Here is a 6,000-nt window from a genome sequence, read left to right as displayed (position 1 = left end):
TGGTGGGGCCCATGCTGGAGAGCCGAGCGCATCGCTGTGGGGAAGCAGAGATAACAGGTCCCGCTTCCTGGCGCCTCCTTTCCTGCACAAAGGGCTGCGGAGAGCAACGCGCCGGGAGAAACGCGCCGAGAGCCGCCCTCCCGAAGGCCTGGTGCAAATCCCCTGCGGCGAGCCCAGGCCCAGCCACGCCAGGGGGACGCAGCCCAGCACCGGGCCAGCCGCAGCCGCACGCCTGCCGCAGGCAGCCCTGGCACAAGGAGCCCACGTGCGGGGCCCCGTGGCCACGGCGCCGTTTCCTGGCAGTGGCCACGGGCCGTGGTGGCAGCCACCAGGCACAGCTGCAGCGATGTTTCCCGTAGGGCTGGGTAATTTGCTTACCCTGCTTTGCATGCCTGACGCAGCTCAGGGGCAGGGGGACACAGGGCATGCGTCACGCACAGGAGGCGTGCGGGACAGCTGCGGCCCCGGCCCCACAGCAGGGCACGTGTGGGGCCGAGCCGTCCCCATGCTGCCCCCACACCATCCCCCTGCCCCAGCGGTGCTGAGCACGCAGCAGCCTCTCCAGGGTCTGGGGGAAGGGAGGCGGGGGGCGAGGGGGGAGGACCAGGACACAGCAGGACTTTGGCCGTGGGGAGCTGCTTTATTTTGTTTTACACTTTCCTGGAAATGAACAGCTGCAGGGGCCGCTCCAGCCGGCCTGCTGGGAAGCCGCAGCCCCCTCCCCGCCTTTCCAGGATGCTCCGCGCCCAGAGGCTGCCTACGGCTCCCCCAAGGAGCTGCTCCGCGCCCAGAGGGGCCTGCACAGCCACCCTGGTGCTGCCAAACCCAACCTGCCCCTGGATCCAGGCACAGCTCATCCAACTGCCCAAACCCACAAACGTTAACATCTCGGTGTGGCAGAGCAACCCCGGCCCCGGCGGCTGGGCTGGCTGTGCACAGCCTCCCCTCCGCAGCAGGCAACGCTGGGCAGCCCGCGGGCTGCGAACCCGCGCACCGAGGCTGAGCAGATCCGTCCCAGCCAGCCCCATGCATTAGCACCAGGTTGATTTATAGAAGTCCAATGGCTGGGGCTGCCAGTGCCTCCTGCCAAACCTCATTAACGGCTGGCCTGGGAGCAAGGCAAACAGCTCGTGCAGCAACAAGGAAATCCTTGTTTAAGCATTTCTGGCCATGCTTGGCCCTTCCCCTCACACCCGGGGAGGAGGGGAGGGGAGGAGGCACAGGAGATGCGAGAGATGTGAGCCTCAAGCTCCCAGCTGGCACCACCTTGGCACCTGCAAGGAAGGAGGCACAAGGGGACGCAGCGGGGGCCTGTTCAGGGTGGGAGCCCCCAGGACAGGCTGTGAGCTGGGATGCAGAGGGAAGCCATGGCACAGTGGGGGGCAGAGGGTCCCCCTGCCACACGCCGGGGTCTTCCCTTCCAGCACCACCATGGCAGCACAAATAACCACGAGGGATATGGGGACAGGAGGGGTGCCCACAGTGGGTGACCAAGGGACTGACTCAGGTGGGCAGCGCGGCTCAGCCAAGGGCTGCAGGCAGCCAAGGGGCTTCATGCCTCACTCCTGCCCCTCTGAACCCCTGTGCCACACCGTGCTGTGCTGTGCAGCGGGGCACAACTAGGCCAAAACCAGACAGATTTGTCCAAGAGAGACCCTCTGGTCCGCCCTGTGCAGAGCAGCCTGGAAGGAGCTTCCAGGTGGGGTCTCCTGCCCCTCAGTGCCCCTGCTCCTGCCCGTGCCAGGTTCCCGTGGGCACAGCGAGCTCCAGGCACAAGGGGCTGCAGGAGGCCGTGGGAGCAGGCACCGGCACCGGCACGCCTGCCCCGTGGTGGGCACAGGGCACCAGCACAGCCAGTGCGCAGACCTGGCACTGGTGAGCTCCAGAGCAACCTCAGCGACCTGCATCCGCCTGCCCCACGTGTGGCGCAGGATCTATTTCATCATCTGGAGAAAAGCATTTACTGCCAATAAACGGGCTAATTAATTCTCCTCAAAGACCTCTCAATTATTCATCTCGGGCCACAGAGAAAACAATTACAGCACTTACCTCAGCCCTGCCTGGGCCAGTGCAGCAGCCAGCGTGGGGCCAGGGCTGGCGGCAGGCAGGGCACGCCAGGGGCAGCCCAGCACGGAGCCCCGATCCCCGGGGCGCTGGGAAGGGCACGCCAGCCCCCGTGCCCCTGTGCGGAGCCAGCCCCTGCAGCGGCGCCCTCCCACCCAGAGTGCCCCCGAGAGCCGCTCCCCTCCTCGCAGGAGCCGTCCTGCACCGGGACCCTCTCCCAGCCCAGACCCTCGTGCAGCCAGGTTGCTGCCCCGGGCCGGCTGGCTCCTGCGGGGGACGAGGAGGGTGCAGGCAGGGCTGCGATGGCCACGGCTCCCGCCCGTCCGCACGGGTCATGCTCGCCCGCTGCTCCCAGCAGCAGAGCTGGGCCTGGCTGTGGGTGCCCGCTGCCTGCGGGGGGGGGGGCCGCACCCCCACCAAGCAGCACCGGCACCACGCAGCCCTGCACAGCACCTCTCCGCTGCTCAGCCGGGGACGGGCAGGACGCCGTCCCGCCGGGGGACCTGGTGCCCCGCTGTGCCGTGGGAAGGAGCCACACTCGGGAAGGAGCCCCCCGGATATCGGCATCTTTCCCAGACCGCGCTCTGGCTCCTCAGCTTTTGGGATGCTCCCGCCCCGCCGCGGGGCTGGGCCCCCTCCCCACGGTGTCACCCCCACGGTGTCACCCCCGCCCTGAAAAGGCCTCGCAGCGCTGGCAGTGACCGCCCGGCACGGCCCCGCACCGCGACGCCAGCCTGCCTTCCCCCCGCACCTCCGCGGGGCCGGGGCGCAGAGGGCGGCCGGGGGGGGCCGGGGGGGGCCGGGGGGGGCCGGGGTCCTGCGCGCTGCCCGCCGCCCCCCCGGGCCCGCCGCCGCCCCCGCTGGGACACCCCGGGGCACGGCCCCCGCCCCGCTGCTCGAGGGCGCGCGGCCCCGCGGGGCGCCTCCGGCCCCGGCCCCTCGCCCGCCGCCCCGGGGGGGCCCCGCCGGGCACGGAGCCGCCGCCGGGCGCGCTCCCACCTGCGCCCGGCCGGGAAGGGTTAAGCGCCGCGGCCCCCACCCGCAGGGCAGCCGAGGGGCGGGCCTGTCGGGAAGCCGGGATTTCTGCAGTGGGTTTACTGGAAAAGTTGTTGCCGGCGGAGGGAGGGGTCACCCGGGCGGCCGGCAGGTTGGATGGGGGCGCCCGGCCCGGCCGCCCCTCCGCCGCCGCTCCCGGGCCGGCCGCAGCCCGGCGGGCACCGGGCGGCCTCGGCGCTGGCTTGCCCGGCGCGGCCGGGGCGCGGCGGCCGCGGGGCTGCCGGCCGGAGCCTCCCCGCCCGGCCTCGGGACCCGCTCCGCCGGGGGACCCGGCCCCTGCGCCGCCGCGGTGCCTCCTCGGGGGGGGCGCCGGTGGCGAGGAGCCCAGCGCCGCGCCGGCCGGGCCCCCGCCGCTCCTCCGGGCCGTCCCTCCGCGCCCGCCGGCTGCGCCCCGGCGTCCAGACGGGGCCGTCGAGGGTTTGTTCGGGGCTCGGTCCCGGTTGGGCGCTGCGTGTGCGAACAGCCGCCGGAGCGCGCCCCAAAGAGCTTGGAGCGAACAGGCGAAAGGCGCGCCCCGGCACGGCGCGGGCACGGGACAGCCGCGAGGTTGGCCGCACCGGGCAGCCCTGGTGGCTCCCGCACACGGGGGCACTCACGGGGGCGCCGGGGCCGGGAGCTGGTGCAGAGGGGCCGCACAGCACCCGTCCCTCGGTGCCAGCCTACACCTCCAGCACGACCTGGCATGGGCAGCAGCACAGCACAACGTGGCACGGCACGGCACAGCACAATGTGGCACGGCACGGCACAACACAATGTGGCATGGAATGGCATAACATGCCATGGCACAGCACAACACAATGCGGCACAGCACGGCACAGCACAACATGGCACAGCACAGCACAACATGGCATGGCACGGCACAACACAATGTGGCACGGCACAGCACAATGTGGCATGGAATGGCACAACATGGCACGGCACGGCACAGCACAATGTGGCACAGCACGGCACAGCACAACATGGCATGGCACAGCACAGCACAACATGGCATGGCACAGCACAGCACAACGTGGCATGGCACAGCACAGCACAGCACAGCACAGCACAGCATGTCGGAGGCCTGGCTGTCCCCCTGACAGGCTGAGCCAGGAGCCCAGCACATCCCAGCGCTTCCAGGCATCGCTCCATGGTTCCCGACAGTAGGAAATCAGTTGGCTCCACAGCTCCTACCACTCGGGGATGATTGATGCTCACGCTCCCTTTGCCCAGGTCTTAGCGGGGCCCTCCAAGGCTGGCCAACTCCAGCCTGCTGGATAAGTTATCGCACCCCACAGAGCACACAGCGAGGTCGTGGGTCCAAGGCAGCACAGGAGGAAAACACCCCCGGCACATGGCAAGGGCTGCAGGGCCCCCGCCAAGCGCTGCAGCCAGCCCACCTCACCATGGCATGCGACACCCCGTGGCACCGGCACCCCACAGGCCCCGCACCGCACACCCTGCAGCCCAGCGGGGCCGCCTCCACAGCTCCAGCAGCACCAGTCCCAAACCCAAGCAGAACCAGGCATCTTGCTGCACCCAAACCCCCCGATGGCCCCCCTGAGAGACCCTTCCCTGGCCCAGTGCCCAGGCAGGGCAGCCCCAAGCCCCATCCCGCCCCTGCCCCATGCAGAGTTCCAGCAGGAGCAGGGCAGCAATCAGGAAGCACCCACCCCAGATGGCAGCGGGTGCACCCCAGCACCCCAGCAGCCCCCAGTCCCACCAGCTCTCTGTCTGGGAGGCAGGGAGCAGAGCTCCCGGTGCTCCCCAGGCTGCGTCTGCACAGCCTGGCCAGTGGCCCTGGGCACACGTGTGTGCGGGGGGGCTCAGCCCCAGCCCCAGCGCTGGCTGAGGAGCTTGGAGCCACACCAGCCCCCAGCCCAGGCCCCCTCTGAGGGTCCCACCGGGAGGACACCCAGCAGGGCCCCCAGCCCCAGGGTGGCGGCAGGGGGGGCAGGACACGCGCTGCCAGTGCGGGCAGGGGCGCGGTGCCGGGGCCTGGCTGCTCCCGGAGCCGCCTGTGGGGCCGGAGGCAGGGGGGAGCCCGACCCGGCTCCGGGAATCGCCCCAGCGGCTGCCAGCTCCTGTGGCAGGGGGAGGGCGTAGGGAAACCCGATCCTCCCCAGCGGGATGTGGGATCCGCTCCTCGGCCAGGGCCCAGCAGCTAATTTTAGCCCTGGGGAGGCACCTTCACGGCATGCGCTCAGCCCGCGGGTGGCTGCACGCTCGGTGGGGCCAGGAGCCGCTGGGCCGGTGCTGGCAGGTGGTGGCCACAAGCCCATGGCCAGCCTGGCCCCGGCTGAGCCCCCCCAGGCACTGGCCAAGCCCCCCGGCTGCCAGCCAGGCGCCAGCACTGCCCTGCGGCTGCCCACGCGCCTGTGGCCTTGGCTCCTCCAGCCCCGCACGCGGCCACAACCCTTCCCCTGGGTGCCCGGTGCTGGCTCCCGCTGAGCCCCCCCATGGCCCTGCTGGGCCCCGAGTGGCCGGGGGCAGATGGTGGCGGCTGCAGGGACCTGCTGAGGCCGCTCCTGGCGCTGAGCATCGCAGGCAGAGCCCCGGGGGCTTGCAGTGAGGGGGCTGCAGGACTCGGGAGTCTGCAGAGGATCCTCACCACGCAGCAGGGTGCTGCAAAGGGTTTGGCCACCTCCAGCGAAGGCATCCCCAGCCTGGCGCCAGACTCCAGGCCCATGCCAGGGCTGCCACGGGGCTGCTGGTGGGAGGCTGCACGCTGCAAAGCCCCGCACCACCCCGCCAGTCCCTGAGCTCAGCACTTGCAGACACTGGGCCCAGCCCCACGCTGTGCACGGTGCTGCAGTTGGCCTGACCGCCCTATGGGGCACCCCGGGACCCGCCGGCAGCGCTGTGCCTCAGCTGACAGCGCCAGGAGCAGCAGGAGCGGGTGGG

This window comes from Anser brachyrhynchus (assembly GCF_964034855.1).
Source record: "Anser brachyrhynchus genome assembly, chromosome: 18".
Lineage (NCBI taxonomy): Eukaryota > Metazoa > Chordata > Aves > Anseriformes > Anatidae > Anser > Anser brachyrhynchus.
The sequence above is the reverse complement of the archived record's forward strand: the minus strand, read 5'-3'. Positions refer to the sequence as shown.